The following is a 17,412-nucleotide window of genomic DNA, read 5'->3' as shown; positions in this document are numbered from 1 at the left end:
CGCGATAAGATAATATATCCAGTTAACCTGATACAGTACACGCGGTTACAAGTAACAAATCACAACTAAATACATTTGCAAGCTAGAGTAAACGAGGCAACAACTTTAACCGCACGTACTTACACTTGAGAAATGTAGGAAGAAACCCATCCTGACGTCCATCAGTTACTCTTTACTGATCCTTCCTTTAACAAACTCAGATGAAGTATTCTTTGTAGCATGTAGCTTCCAGAAGTTTCCAACTGCTTGGTTATAATGCTGATGTTTCATCTTTGGGTAGAGACTCAATATATCCATCTGCAGTGTGACTTCAATCGACCGGCATGTTTGTGTGCGTGTGTTTGTGGGTGTGCGTGTGTTTGTGGGTGTGTGTGTGTGTGTGTCTGGGTTACTGCGTCAGAGGGCGGGGCCTCAGGTTTGAAATCTCCCGGGTTTGCGCGTGCACGTGAAAAACTTTGTTTCGTTCGTACGTCATGGCGAAACACCTAATGAGTCGGTATCAAGGCGACTCGTTTGAAGCACTATGATTCGACTCTTTTATAGATGAATCAACAGTTTTAAACACTGTATTCTTACAGATTTAAGCCTTAGCTGGATACTTCACTTCACTTAGAGCTGTGTTACACACTACATGGAGGGGAATTTTCAAAAACCCATAATATGGGCTCTTTAAGTTATATTAAGTTTGCATAATTAAGGGCATGGCCACTTAAGTGACAGCTAGGTCTTGTTGGTCGCCGTCACGTCACCTCAGCTAAATCCTGCAGATTAGCCACTGATCTCGGCATATTTATTGATTAGCTGTAGGCTCTAGAACAGTCATCTGAAGTGTTATCATACAGTGTTATGCTGGATTTCATCAATAGTCCTGCATTTACTAACACAGACAATATCTGAAGTGTTTGGAAGTAATTCGCGTTTTCCACCTGTTGAAAAAGTCATAAGAACAATATTAGCTGCTCAATGTATTACTACAGTGTTAACACTTTATTGATATAGAGTACAGCCAAGTACATGTGGTCAGAACACAAACGAGTCACAGGTAATAAAGTATTAAGCGTTCTTCCAAAGTAATCTGTGTCTAAAGCCAGGTCCAAGCAAAATGCCTGCAGGTGTCTGTAGCTCCGCTCATTCTCCGGTTCCCCTTCGGGGGGAACTTCAGCACTATAAGTGGATTTGATTGTAAAATCCACGCATTGGGGAGGTTCGGTTCAGAAGCTACTCGTCTGAAAGAGTATTGAACGGGCCAATTAAGAATGAATTGGCAGCGCAAGCCTGCGCAGGTGAGCGGCATAAGCAATCAACTGAGTATATAAGCTCACCTGGCGCCAGCAGACGCTATCCTTTTCGCTTCAGAGACTTTCTGATCGAGTCGATGAGGGTTCCTCCTGCTGTGACAGCGATTCTGAGCGAACGAGAGCATTCTCCCGGTCCAGAGTGTGTACACGCAGTGGCAGACAGTCGAGCTGGGTTTCTCCCTTGCCTGGCGTTCTTTGGGTCCGGTCCTCCAGAGCGGTGCGTATAAAGTTGCAAACTTCACAGAAAGAGCAACACAGTCGTGCAGCACGTCCTTATCAGGACGGCGCTCCGACTGTGCGTTTCTGGATGCGGTGGTTTCCTGCCCTCGGATGATGGGCGCGGGCACTGCGTTACATGTCTGGGGGTCCAGCATGTTAATGCGCTGCTCGCGGGCAGTTCATGTCGTCATTGCGATGCCATGACTGTTGCGCAAGATCGCGGTTAGCCTTTGCAAAAGGGCGAACCACCCCAGTTGTCCCCTGCTCTGCAGCGGGCACTCGGGCAGATCTGAGGGTTTCAGCGAGAGATAATCCGTCGCCCACGGGCCCGCGGACCTCCCGCTCCTCTAAGCGATCCATCCAAGCTTCGGGCGGGGGAAGCGATCCGTCTAACAGATGGTAGCCCTTACGCCCGATGACACCGAAGACCAGATGTCCACCGCGGCATCGGAGGGTGGGCTTTCATTGTCCGATGATGATCCAGACCCGCTCGCCCCCTTCGGGCTGGTGAGCGCTGTCACTACGGATCCTGAAACGGACATGTTAGCCGTGCTTTCCCGGGCTGCTTCGGCCGTGGGTTGGAGATGGTTTATCCCCCAGCTCCGCGGCCGGACCGACTAGAGGGGCGTTCCCTTCTTCCCGGAGGTGCACAGTAGGCTCACGCGGTCTTGTAAAGCACTTTTTTCTGCTCGTGCTGCGTGTTCCTCCACCCTAACCACTCTTGACGGTGAAACAGCCAGGGGGTATGTGGCGATTCCTCAGGTTGAGTGCGCGATGGCGGTAAATCCGCGCGGCGCCTCTTCTTGGCGGGGTCCGCCTCGTCTCCCATCCAAAGCCTGTAAGTTATCTACCTCCCTCGGAGCTAGAGCTTACATAGCTGCGGGCCAGGCTGCTTCCGCCTTGCATGCGATAGCCACCTACCAGCGCTACCAAGCGCAGGCGCTGGCCGAGCTGCACGAGGGTGGGTCCAACCCAGGCTTACGAGCTTCGCACCGCCGCCGACTTAGCTCTTCGGACTACTGAGTCCGCTGCGTGTGCGTTGGGGAGGACGATGTCCACATTAGTGGTCCAGGAGCGCCACCCCTGGCTGATATGCGCAAAGTCGACAAAGTCCGCTTTCTTGACTTCCCCATATCCCCAGCCAGGTTCGGCGACACTGTCTGTGAATTCACCCAGGAATTCAAGGCGGTGAGAGAGCAGTTGGTGGGTGATGTCTTATCGGCGGTCCGTAGCCCGCTCCGCCCGCCGTGCCATTCATACCTGCTCCTCGCCGAAGGCACCCGCCTACGAGAGCTGCTCCGCCCCCGCACACGCCTCCGGCGAAGCGAGCGCGTCGGGCACCTCGGAAGCAGGCAGCCCCCCTGCCCAGAACGCCGCTAAGTCCGGCAACGGACCGCGAAGCGTCCCTGGGACAGGCCATCTGGAGAAGAGGGAACTTGCTCTTTCCCCGCTGGAGGGCGGGGCCCCATTTCCAACGGCACTTTTTACTGCCATGAAAACATTATGAAAGGGCACTTTTCACTTCCCCAGATGTGACAGCCCGAAATCTGCCAGTCTGGGACGCTATGCTTTCTAGCTTGCAGATTCGGTGCGTTTCGCCAGTGGCTCACGAGCGCTGGGAGGACGGTCTCCTTTCTCCCACCCCTCGAGCCTCCCCTCCGGAGCTCGGGTTTGGAGTGAGAGCAAATATCTCACCTCCAGCTTTTCCGTGGGACCCGCGAGCTTCCCGGATCAGCACACCCACTCCGCGCTGCCCCACTGCTGGTACGTCAGCGATTGTAGCGATGAGTCCATTAGCGAGAGCTCTGCCTGCCTGGTTAGCGCGGGCCAGCTCTTCGCGGTGGCTCATACGCACAATCAGACTCGGCTATGCGATTCAGTTTGCGAAACGGCCCCCCAAGTCACGGGTGTGTATTCACCAGGGTCAGCCCCCTGTCCGCCCCTGTCTTGCGAGAGGAGATTGCTGTCCTCCTGGCGAAGGATGCAATCGAGCCACTCCCTCCAGCCGAGATGGAGAGCGGGTTTTACAGCCCACGCTTCATCGTGCCCAAAAAGAGCGGTGGGTCACGGCCAATCCTAGATCTGCGCGTTTTGAACCGCTGCCTGCACAAGATGCCGTTCAGAATGCTCACGCAGAAGCGCATCCTCCGGTGCGTTCGTCCTCTGGGTTGGTCTGCAGCATTAGACCTGATGGACGCGTATTTCCATGTCTCCACTCTTCCTCGCCACCGACAGTTTCTGCGGTTTGCGTTTGAAGGTCGAGCTTGGCAATACAAAGCCCTCTCCTTCGGGCTCTCTCTGTCTCCGCGGGTCCTCACCAAGCCCGCGGAGGGTGCCTCAGCGCCCCTTCGGCTCGCGGGCATCTGCATACTCAATTTCTTTACGACTGGCTGATTTTTGCCCTCTCTCGGAGCAGTTGATTATGCACAGAGACAAAGTGCTCAGGCACTTCCACCTGTGGGGGTTTCAGGTCAACCGAGAAAAGAGCAAACTCGCCCCCGTGCAGAGGATCTCTTCTCTCGGGCTGGAGCTGGACTCGGTCACCATGGCAGCGCGCCTCTCCGGAGAGCGCGCTCAGCTGATGCTGTACTGTCTGAGAGAGCTCGACAGTAAAATAGTGGTCCCACTGAAACCATTTCAGAGGCTCCTGGGGCATATGGCATCCGCAGCCGCTTCATGCCGCTCGGATTATTCTATATGAGACCACTTCAGCACTGGCTTCACGATCGAGTCCCCAGACGCGCATGGCACGCGCGCGCACACCGAGTCTCTGTTACTGCGCTGTGTCGCCGCGCCCTCAGCCCTTGGAGCGACCCCTCGTTCCTACAGGCCTGGGTGTCTCTAGAACAGGCGTCCAGTCTTGTTGTCGTTTCAGCAGACACTTCCAACACGGGCTGGGGGGCTGTGCGTTGCGGGCATGCGGCTGCGGACCTGTGGAAAGGTACCCAGTTGCATTGGCATATCGCCTGGAGCTGTTGGCAGTGTTCCTCGCTCTCCACCGTTTTTTTCCGGTGCTGGAGCGGCAACACGTGCTGGTCAGGACGGACAGTACGGCGGCGGTGGCGTATATCAGCCGTATAGGGGGTATGCGCTCTCGCCGCATGTCTCAGCTCGCCCGCCGTCTGCTCCTCTGGAGTCATCCGCGGCTGAAATCGCTGCACGCCATTCATATTCAGGCAAGCTCAACCGTGCAGCCGATGCGCTCTCACGGCAGCCTTGCGTCCTGGAGAATGGAGACTCCACCCCGAGTCTGTTCAGCTGATATGGGCGCGATTCGGGGAAGCCCAGATCGATCTGTTGCTTCCCCCGAGATCGCTCATTGCCAGTTGTTCTTTCCCTGACCGAGTGCTCTCGGCACGGATGCACTGGCTTACAGCTGGCCTCGGGGCACGCGCAAATACGCGTTTCCCCCAGTGAGCCTGCTCGCGCAGTTACTGTGCAAGGTCAGGGAGGACGAGGATCAGGTTGCTGGTTGCGCCCCTCTGGCTCAACCGGACCTGGATGTCAGAGCTCTCCCTCGCGATAGCCCTCCCCTGGCAGTCCCTTCGAGAGAGCACCTACTCTCTCAGGGACAGGGCACCACCTAGCACCCTCGCCGATCTTTGAAGAGATTAGACGCGAGGAAGACTTGGGTAACCTCCGATTGCGGTGGCTAATACCGTCACTCGGGCTAGAGCCCCCTCCCCGAGCGCGCCTATGCCCTGACGTGGAGTCTATTCACTGAATGGTGTGTCTCTCGCTGAGAAGACCCCCGTAATTTGCCAGATCAGCGTTGTGCTTTCTTTACGCCGAGAGAAGTTGGAGAGCAGGCTGTCGCCCTCCACACTCAAGGTTACGTGGCTGCCATCTCCGCTCTCATAACGCGGTGGCTGGCGGCACCGTGGGAACGCATAACCTCATCATCCGGTTCCTCAGGGGCGTTAAGCGAATTAATCCATCACGCCCCCTCTCATGCCCTCTTAGGATCTCGCCCTCGCTACACAAGCCGCGTCAGATCCCTTCGATCCTCGACTCAGTATCTTTCTGTCCCTGAAGACAGCTCTGCTGGTCGCGTTGATATCGATTAGAGGGTCGGGGACCCGGAGGCATTTTTCGGTCAGTGACTCGTGCCTGTAATTGGGCTGGCTTCTCTCACGTCCTGAGACCCCGCCCGCGATATGTGCCCAAGGTTCCTACCACTCCGTTTTAATAGGAGGTAGTGAGCCTGCAAGCGCTGCCCTCGGAGGAGGCAGACCCAGCCCTTCTTATTGTCCAGTTCGCGTTTTGCGTATTATCCGGACCGCACTCAGAGTTTAGATCATCTGAGCAGCTCTTCGTCTGTTATAGCGGTCGGCAGCAGGGAAGTGCCGTACCGAAATAAGTTCCCACTAGATTGTGGATGCCTTTCTTTCACTATCAGAGCCGAGATGAGCCGCGTCCCCCGAGAGCGCGTGCGCACTCCACTCGGAGCTTCGCATCCTCTCGAGCGCGCGCACGCGGCGCCCCTCTAACAGACATCTGTAGAGCTGCGGGCTGGGTGACACCCAACACATTTGCAAGGTTTTACAATCTGCGAGTGGAGCCGGTTTCCTCAAGGGTATTAGGTAACCCTTGGTGATTGAGGAAACAATTCGGTAGGGTGTTGAAACACGCTTGCTGCGCCATTTTCCCTAACACGGAGATACGTGCGCCTTTTTATCTGTCAGTAAAGTTCCCCGTCAGGTGAGCCCTGCAGATTCCTCCGTGGCCCCCAGCACTGACTCAGCGGAGGAGTCACTTGCTGGCCCACTACGTTGTAGGTCTGCCCGCTGGTCAGCCCGCGTTTTGGGTAAAGGTGCCTGCTATGCGCGATCCCCACTAGGCGATCCCATATGCTTATTCCGCCACGGTTAAGTCCCCCCCCTGGGCGGACCCGTGTCTTCCCTCCCCGCTAACCACTCTTTTGCTATGCGTACTCCCCCTTTTTAGGGCTAGTCCATATGTAAATTCTGCCATCTATCCCCCCTTGGGTAACGGATGGCCTCCGCAGCGTCCTCCCTATCGGGATTGCACGCTTCCCAACGTACTGTCGTATTTCCTAGAATTATCTAGATGCTCACGACTTCCCAAAAAATATATCTAAATCCGTAAAACTTCTGTTGAAGTAGGATAAATTAGGGCCAGGGACACGTTGGAGGACCGCGCCCCCCATGATGTGGGTGCGTCACGCTTGCTTGACTATCGCCTCATCGGGGGTGTTGGTAAGGTGCAGTCATTATGGCGCTTTCAATGGGCTCCCAATGCGTGGATTTTACAATCAAATCCACTTATAGTGCTGAAGTTCCCCCCGAAGGGGAACGTTCGAGGTTACTAAAGTAACCCTTCGTTCCCCGAGGAGGGGAACGGAAGCACTATACTCCGTCGCCATAATGACTGTCCCTTAGCTGTTGAAAGTCTCTTCAGCTTAAAAGGGATAGCGTCTGCTGGCGCCAGGTGAGCTTATATACTCAGTTGATTGCTTATGCCGCTCACCTGCGCAGGCTTGCGCTGCCAATTCATTCTTAATTGGCCCGTTCAATACTCTTTCAGACGAGTAGCTTCTGAACCGAACCTCCCCAATGCGTGGATTTTACAATCAAATCCACTTATAGTGCTTCCGTTCCCCTCCTCGGGGAACGAAGGGTTACTTTAGTAACCTCGAACGTTCTTTGCCCTTGTTTTTTTTTTTTTTTTTTTTTTTTATTAATATACGAAAGTGAGAATATACAATCACAGTATGTTAACAAGAAATTGAAGAGACAAAAAGAGCAACATTTTTGGAAAAAGAAACAACAACAGATAAAAAAAAAAAAAAAAAAAACAGGAGGGGTAAATACATTACACGTTAAAGAAAAAGATTATATAATTTACAAATTTCAGTTGTTTTTAAAGCCTTTTTTGTAAAAGAGTTAGACACTGTTTCAAAGTAATACTGCATTTCAGTAAGCAAAATATAAAAAAAAGGTTTTTGGTTTGAAAATTTACATTTATGGTTATAAAATTTTGTTGATAAGACAAGAAGATTAAGAAAATATGTTTTCTTTTTATGTAAAGGCCCCGTTCCATAATCAACAAAACCAAATAAAACATTCTCCCACAGCAAGGAAAATTCCTCATTAACATTCTCAATTATAAAAAGTGAGAAGTCTTTCCAAAGCAACCTAATTTGGCTATTGCATTGCCAAAATAAGTGAACCAGGGAATCAGGTTGCTGACCACAAAATGAACAATTAATATTAATATCTTTTTTATATCTTACTAAAAGAGTATTGACTAGGTATGTACGGGGAATAGTTCTGAGTGAAACTTCTTTTATTTTATTTGTAATTACGTAGTTATTTAGGATGAGCCATATTTTTCTCCAATCAATATCCGAAACAAAAGAATTCCAATAAAAAGTAACATTTGGAACTGATACAGTTCCATTAAGAAATAAAAAACGTATTGTTTTGTTTGAAGAAGTTGCAGAGAAACAGTATTTTCCAATCATTGTAGTAGAAGGGTCTAAAAGAGGTAAAACAAGGATAGGGGATGCCTTGGAATAATCTAATAACACCAGATGGTATAGCAATATTGAATTGATTAAGAAATTCATTATAATTAAAAAAATGGCCATTTGAGTTAAATAATTGACTAACAAGCAGAATATTTGCTTCAAACCAGCGCTGAAAGAAAAGAGATTTGTTTTTATATACAATATTTTGGTTGTTCCAAATAAAATATTTGTGAGGAGAAAAATTGTGCTTGTATAATAGTGACCAGGCAAGAAGAAATTGTTTATGGAATTGAGATAATTTAACTGGTATTTTCTCAACATTATAGTTATAGAATAATAAGAAATTAAGCCCTCCAAATTTAGAAAATATGTAATTTGAAATAAAATTCCAGATTAAGGTTGGATTTTTGAGAAAAATTTTTCCCCATTAAATTTTAATAGTATTATTAAATGTACAAAAATCCAGCATATTAAGACCCCCATTCTCAAAGCTATTCATAATTACTGATTTTTTCCAAATAAAATTAAATAATATTTTATCAGTATGATTCAAAATGAATTTGTCAGCATGGAGAGATTGAGCAGCATATGAAAGTCTGGAGATATTTTCCCCTTTAGTAAGAAGAATTCTTCCCCTCAGAGATAAATCCCTCTGGAGCCATAAGTTTAATTTTCTACAAGTTTTCTCAATAATAGGATCAAAATTAATAGAGCATCTAACTTTTTCATTTTTACAAATAGAGATGCCCAAGTAAACTATACTATCTTTAACTGGGATATTATTAATTGTAGAAATATTAGATTCTTTTACTGAAAGTAATTCACATTTAGATAAATTTAAAAAAAGACCAGAAGCTTTGGAGAAGGATTGAATTGTATTAATAGCAAAGGGAACGCAAGATGCATCTCTTAAAAAGAGAGCAGTATCGTCTGCTAATTGGCTGATTTTTAATTCCCTTTCCGCAATGATAACCCCTTTTAAGATTAAATTACTAAGAATTAAATAACTCTTTATCTTTGGTAAACTTTGAGCAAAATTTTGAGCTAAAATTTTGTAATCGGTATTAAGTAAACAAATTGGACGCCAGTTCTCAATATGTAGTGGATCCTTTTTGGCCTTTGGAATTAGGTTAATTAAACCTTGTGTTAAAGTAGGCGGGAGAGCGCTTCACAAAAAACTCTGCATAAACTTCAACCAGGAAAGGAGCTAAAGAGATAGAGAAAGTCTTGTAAAACTCATTAGTAATACCGTCATTTCCTGGTGGTTTATTAACTTTTAAAAGGTTAATGGAATCAATTACTTGTTTTATAGAAATAGGTTTATCACAGCAAATTTTATCACTTTCCTCTATAATTTTCAGGTCAGTTACCGAATCTAAAAAAGAGGATGTATAATTATCATCTGAATGAGAGCTATATAACAACTTATAAAAATTATGACAATAAGAAGATATAGCCTTGGGGTCATCCACAATGTTACCATCAATCATAAGTTTAGTCATGCTATTATAAATGGCATTCGATTTCTCTAACCTAAAGAAGTATGCAGAGTTTTGTTCGCCCTGCTCCATCCACCTCCTTCTAGATCGCACAAAAGCATCTTCAGCTTTATTTTTGTAAATGTCGTCAAGCTGATTTTGTATTTGATTAAGTAAAGCAGTTTCCTCAACTGAAATATTTTCAGGGGAACTCTGAGTGAGCAAAGTAATCTGACTAAGTACTGCTTCTTCCTCAGCTTTCTTATATTTGGTTAGCATACTTCCATAGCGTCTCATAAACTTTCCAATATCAAATTTAAGTAGTTCCTAATTATTAATAAAAGAATGTTCACTTAAATCTTTTTTCCAATAATATCTAATTAAAAAAATAATTTTTAACCTAACTGTATTATGACATAAATGAGAGCTAATTAATTTCCAATATGAAATTCTGATGGTATTTCAGAGATTTATTGAAATTATTATTTTTATATAAATAGCTTTATGATCTGTTAGGGGTGTAGGAAGAATATCAACTGTAGTATTTTGAGAATTTAAAGAATTAGAAATCAGCCAAAAGTCTAAACGAGAAAATTGAGAAGCAGCTTTATTACTCCAGGTAAAAGCTTTTGTATTAGGGAATTTGGATCTCCAGACATCAAATACATCCAATCTCTCCATGAATTGTTTAATTTTAGAATTGAGTAAAGAGGGGCGACCTGGAGGCCATTTATCAAGAGCACTATCGATTGAAATATTAAAATCTCCACCTATAACGATTATAGAACTTGGAAATTTTTTAAGCCAATATTGTATTCTGCTCATATATAATCAGGAAAACTTATATTTTCAGTCTTAACCTTAAACCCATATATATTGGCAATGATAACAATCCTTGAGTCAATATCAATGATGTTACACAAAAAATGTCCATTTGAATCACTGTCCGAATGCAAAATATTCCCTTTAAATGCATTTCTTAGAGTAGTAACTCCTGCAGAGCGTTCAGTTCCATGAGAAAACCAAAGGTCATTACCCCACTGAGATCTCCAAAACTTTATGTCATTAACAGTAGAGTGGGATTCTTGGAAGAAACAAAAATCAGGCTTTAACTGTTTCGCAAATAAAAATAAAGCTTTTCTTTTTATAGATTGTCTTATAGCCCTGACATTTAAAGAAAATAAAGATAACATTAAAAAAAAAATCTAAGAGAACTGTGCGAACAATAGATCTTAATTTAAAAGCTTAAGATCAGTGTATGGAACGTCCAAGCTTTGCAATTAAAACAAATGTCAGTATAAGTGAGTCGACTTATCATAGAACATCTTAAGAACAAGATCAACAGTGATGTGCATAAATGGCTAAAGTTGCTCATGATGAGCCAAAGTATTCAAACAGCCGCAGAACAAAAATTCAGAACCCATTAAATGGGGTGTGTGATTTCCTTGCCCTCAACAAAAGCACGAGCTCCTACGTAGTAAGCTTTTTTCCCGGCATCTCTCGCACTTTTGATTAAAGGCCACAGCTTTTTCCTTCTCTCCCTGTCTTTTTCACAGAAGTCTTCTGCAAAGCGTAGCTTGTTGTCACGAAGGTATGTGTTGTTTCTAGCTGCCCTCCAAATTGCGTCACGGTGCACTCTGCTGGTAAACTGAAGAATAACAGGCCTGGGTTTATCAGTGTGCAGTTTTCCTATGCGATGAACGGTATCGATTACATCTGGGGGCTTGGATTTTCCATCAGGTAGCACTTCCTGACAAATTCGAATCACATCATCCCGTACACTTTGTATTGCTTTCTCCGGGAATCCGTACAACTTCAGATTCCATCTTCTATGATATCCTTCCAGCTCCCGAATTCGGTTCTCCAGCCTGTTGCGATGATTCTTTTCCTCATCAATACATTTCTCGGCATTAGATATCTTAACTTTCAATTCTTTTACCTCTGAACAAACAAAATCAACCGTCTTTTTAAGACCTTCAATTCGCATAGCGTTGTTGTTTATCAGTTTCTCCATACCGTCTGCCCTGGCATTAATCAGTTCAGAGAGAGTAGATATAATTTCCTCACTAAATATGTCAGGTTTACCACGTTTGCTGGATGGTGGTTTACTTGGAGTCACAGGTAAAGAAGGAAAGTCATCCACAGAGGGTAATGGCGGAGATACATGGGTATCATAATCATGACAAACATCCATCTAGAGATCTGCGAGGGACTGAATTTTAAATCCCGCTCCCGCCCGCACCCGCCAGGTTTTAGCCCAAACCCGACCGCTCCCGCTTATATTAAGAATTTATTGTGCCGCTGCCCGACCCGCCCCGTTTTCTGCCCGCCGCGCCCGATCCCGCTAAAGAGCGGGGGAGAACGAAACCGACAATCCCCCAGCTATACAGTCCAGACAGCCAAGCTGTCTGTATAAACACACACAGCACCAAGCACACACACACAGACAAATCTCTCTCTTTCTCATACGCGCGCCCGCGCACTAACACACACACAAGCACCAAGCAGACACACAGGCGTTTGCTGTTATATCAACACAAAGGCTTTTAATACCTTGTATCAAGTACCGATGTAATACCAAAAGGTTTTATAAAAAGGTAAATAAATACCGAGTCGCGCCAGCTCCGGGCTGCTGCGCACAATACTCTCGGGCCGATTCCGGCTCGGATGCGACAGCGTCGGCTCGCTTACGGCCGCTGCATCTGGCCCGAACCAGCATCCGGCCCGTTGCATCTGGCCGGAATCTGGCAGTGAGTCCACAAGCATCCGGAGTCCGGCAGCCGGAGCTGGGCTGAGTGGTAAGTCTCCGGCAGGCGAGAATCTAGCCGGAACTGGCCCGAGTGTATTTTGCTATCTGGGACAGCTCTTTCTCTCTCTCTCTCTCTCTCTCTCATTCGCGCGCACGCACTAACATACACACACACACAAGCACCAAGCACACACACAGGCAAAGCTCTCTCTCTCTCTCTCATTCGCATAGCAATATCCGCAATATTGCTAGACAGCCCGCTTCCTTCCCAAATTAAACCCGTTACCGACCGCTCCCGCGATTTATCCGGAAATTTATTCCCGCGCCGCAGAAATCTGGTCGGGTCCTGCGGCGCCCGCGGGACAGCCGCGGGAATGCAGACCTCTACATCCATCAGTAAATTGCTCCCTTCAGAAGTTATCATGACATCAGGGTTGGACTTTATAACAGCAGGTGTAGCCGAACTGCTAACCGTGAGATCTAATAGATCTTTCCTTTTCTTTTGAGATTTCGACATGTTTCCGCCGTCCCTCCAAAATTCTTCTTTGCCCTTGTTTAGTATCCCGTCGTGAGTGTGATGACGCGTGAACAAAATGGCAACGGTTGGCCGCGCCCACTTGTGGCTTCTTTTACGCTCTTTAGAAACCTATGGATGTTATCGCGGATACTACGTCCATATATTTTACAGTCTATGATAACAGACAATATGCTTTCTCTTTTTAAATAGGGTTTTGTAGTTTAAAAGTAATATGGAAGACTATTTGGAGGACGGATTAATCTCATTTTGGAAGGCTAAGAAACTTTTTACCATATTACCTATGGTAATGACATGAGATGCCATAATACATATGGCAATCACAGCAAAAAACAACAATAAACAAAAATAAAGCTTTAGTCAAGTCTGTAATATGCTTAAATTGAGTCATTATTATTTAGATCTTTTTAAAAAATGACTTTTAAAAATTGGGATTTTTATCAGAATTTGATGCACAATATTTAAATCATTCAATGGTTAAATCACACACACACACACACACAGACACACACGTTCGCCTCACAGCAAGAAGGTCGCTAGGTCGCTGGTTCGATCCTCGGCTCAGTTGGCGTTTGTGTGTGGAGTTTGCATGTTCTCCCTGCGTTCGCGTGGGTTTCGGCTGGAAGGGCATCCGCTGCATAAAAACTTGCTGGATAAGTTGGCGGTTCATTCCGCTGTGGCGACCCCGGATTAATAAAGGGACTAAGCCGACAAGAAAATGAATGAATGAATGAACACACACACACACAAACACACACACAAAATACCCCAAAATGATCAGTTATATTTAGTTCTGGGGCCTCATGTATCAACGCTGTGTACGCACAAAAACTTTGCGTACGCCAGGTTTCACGCTCAGAATAGCTCATGTTTGGATTTACTAACGATGAACTGAACGTGGGAATGTGCGCAGCTCCACGTCAGCTTCATGGCTGGCGTACCCACATTTTTGGCTTTAATTTTTGGCTTTAATTAACGTGTCTGTTTTATTTCCATTGGGGACTCCTAGAGGCAGTTGTGTTAAATTGCACTCTACAAAGTGTCTTCTCAGCTGTATGAGACGGCTTCATTCTCATGTCTAGTATATAAGGTTTCCGTACCATACAGTTGACCATCCAAACATTAAAGTGCAATTTGCAGTGGTCGCCGGTTTTCCCAATGTAATCGGAGCTATCTACTGCACGTACATTGCTATAAAGACACTATCTGTAGACAGTGTTGGGAGTAATGCATTACAAAAGTAATGTATTACAGTAATGTATTACATTTTCCTGTAATGCAGTAGTGTAAGGCATTACTAATACATTTTCAGTAATATTTTACTCGGTACATGTTCAGTAACGCGTGCGTTACAACACACTTTTCGCCCGCAAGACATTAACAAATAAAAAATACCGCAGTTTAATTCCTGTTCGTGGCTAGAGAATATATGCGCGTGCTGTCATCTCCCTCTGGCTATACGGGACATTTTGACTTTGAACGCGGAATGATTTCAGCTTCTGAGCTCAAGGTCCGGGGCTATTGGCTCAGCCTGTTTTGCAGTACGCGCAGCGGAAAATAGATGAAAATGGCATAAGACAGTGCATTCGCGAGACGAACATAAGTGCATATGGCGTTATTTCACTGACAAATGTTGTAAGCTTATTCATGTAATACGAGCGAGTGAACGTGCTGGTTTCCTCTGTGGACAAAACTCCTCATGTTAACGCAACACTGGCTGGGCTGCTCACGTGCTAACGACCTGCTCTCGCTCCATCAGATGATGCAGACTCGCAATCTGTGCCTTGTGTTTCCTCTTCCTTTCGTTCTGTTGCTCTCCAGAGATCCTCCTATTTAATTGTTATCCCAAGATTTTTTATATGGTTTATATATTGCTACACTATTTACTTACAGGTTAAGATAAATTCTATAATAAAAACTAGTGTTTTTGAGTGTAAGGTATACTGCCTATGTTTTAGGCTAGCATTTACAATGAATGCTTAAGCATACTGTCGTATGAAGAATAGTGAACTCATAAAATTAAATATAAAAAGTGTACCTATGTCTGTTCAGGGGCCCTGTGGAACAGCTTCTTCTCAAAATGAAGATGATGGCAGGGAAAATGTCCTCCACAATCTCATCAACAATGTGGAAGACAACAGACACTAGTTCACTTTATTTTAGTTGCCATAAAAAATGTGATTGTTAATGAGATTTATTTGAAGAGTGAAGAGTACAGTAGGCTATAATACCTTATCAAGTGTTTCTATTAGTTACATTTCTGTTTGCGTTAGTTTTTATTTTTGTCTAAATGCTTTTTATTTGAAATATCTCATCATATAACATACAGCCAACAATGTTATGGTTTATTAGATTAAAAATTATAAGTCTATTTTAGTATTTTGGTTATTGTTAATAAAAAGTGTACTAATATAATTCATATCAAAAAGCATATCACAAATTGTGAGTTTGCATATAATCTCACTGAAAGAGCAGTGTACTGAGAGCACGCAAGAAAACTTGTGCGTGAGCAGTGCATATTTGAGAGATTGTGAGAATTTGTGCGCGAGCAGCGTATGTGAGAGCTCGCAAGCAGTTTTGTCCACAAACAGGAAATTGATGCACAAACATTTTACTGAGAAAGCTGTTCATCATGCTCACTTTATGCAGGACGGTTTTGTGTTGTAAACCACTTGAATGTAAAGTAAATACAATAATGGCAACAATAAGAAAAGAAACAAAATCTGCATTTTGTCATGGCATTGGAGTTTACATATCGGCCTGTTGTGTCTAATATGAATATAGCCAAGCCATTCACAGATATTGCCAGATAATCACTTTACCTCTACCATACTTTTAACAGATCATTTGTGATTCTGGCTGTTATCCTTTCTTGCATTGTCTTGAGCCATCACATTGCCAATTATATACTATATTGTTAGTAGCCTGGAGAGGTCACAGTCATTCTGCTACATCAAATCACTTTTTACTGGATGTGAAATGCTCATTATAGAACATTATAGAACTTTATAATGTTAAGTTCTAATTCTGTAGTTATTTTGGTGAAAGTGCCTAAAAATTAATATAAGAGTAATGTAACATATTACAATTCTGAGACAGTAATATTGTAAGGTAAGGGATTACATTTAAATAACAGTAATAAGTAATCTGTAATGTATTACAGTTTGGAAGTAACTTGCACAACACTGTCTGTAGATGATCTTGCTCAAACGTGTCAAATCATGTTGACATGCGTTTTCCAAGCTGCGCCACCCATACTATTAAGGATACTACAACATTTTACACATATAAATCACACTATTTCTTTTTTTAATCCACTCAGTGATGTTCAGATTTAACTGAGTTAACCGCATCAGCTAAACGCTCCCCACTTTTCTTTTGTTATTAATTCCGGGGATTAACGGGGGAGGAGGCAGGGAGGGGTTTTACGCTCGTGCATGTTGCGCTCAGTTTCACGTTCATTCAGATGTACAAAGAAAATGCGTGGGATTTGGCATATGCAGTGTTTTACATATCAGAATTTTTTCTGCGTACGCACATTTACAGCTTTGTGTGTACGCAATGTTTTAGTATGATTTCCACGCAAGTCTTCGTACATGAGGCCCCTGGTGACTGTGCAGGCCATAGGAGATGTTCAACTTCACTTTCATGCTCATTAAACCACTCTGCACCAGTCTTGCTGTGTGTATTGGGGCATTATTATCCTGATACATGCCACCGCCTTCAGAATACAATGTTTGAACCACTGGGTACATATAGTACTTCAGAACGCTTTGGTAGTCTTTGGCAGTGATACTCCATCTAGCACCTGTATTGGGTCTAGGGAATGGCATGATATTGCAGCCCAAACCATCAATGATTCCTATGTTTGACTCTGTTCAATTCTGCAGTGAGTTGGGCAGCTGTGGTTTTATGTTTTTTTTGGATGCAATCGGTGTTAGCAACCGGACATCCCTTTCAGACATCTTCTTCTTGCATCCATAGTTACTTCTGTTGGATGTGGTTCTTCTTCTTTGTGATATGCTGACATTACTCTGGATACTGTGGCTCTTGATACATTACAGACTTGTTGTCTTAGTCACAGATGTGCCAGATGTTCACACCAACAATTTATCCTCTTGTGAACTCTGATATGTCAACATATGACATAATGTTGTATGCATTGCAATATTTTAAGCACAACTGTTGAGACGGTGCTCACTGCAGAGCCATTTGAGCAGAGCTGAGCTCCAGCGAGGGGGAGCATGAGCTCTCGCTCCTCCTCCTATAAGCTGTTTTAATGCGTACACCAACCCCACTCCTTACCCTACCCCCAGTGTCATCACTCGTAGAAGAAGTGCAAGAAAGGAGGAGCGAGAGCTCATGCTCCCCCTCGCTGGAGCTCAGCTCTGCCCAAATGGCTCTGCAGTGAGCACCACTTGAAACTGTTCAATTACTCTTCTAATCAAACCTTAAAACTCTGCCCTTACTGGTTGTATGTAAAATCAATGAAGATTGGCCACCAGCTGCTCAAATTTAGCCATAAAACCTTTAACACTAAATTGACCAGTGTTTCAGTGTCATTGTCCAACCCCTGTACTTTTGTAATCCACATTAAAGTTTTTCTCCATTGGTTTGGCTCATTTCTTGAAACAGAAATT

This window comes from Danio rerio, chromosome 8 (assembly GCF_049306965.1).
Source record: "Danio rerio strain Tuebingen ecotype United States chromosome 8, GRCz12tu, whole genome shotgun sequence".
In the NCBI taxonomy this organism is placed as follows: domain Eukaryota; kingdom Metazoa; phylum Chordata; class Actinopteri; order Cypriniformes; family Danionidae; genus Danio; species Danio rerio.
Note: the sequence above shows the minus strand (reverse complement) of the source record.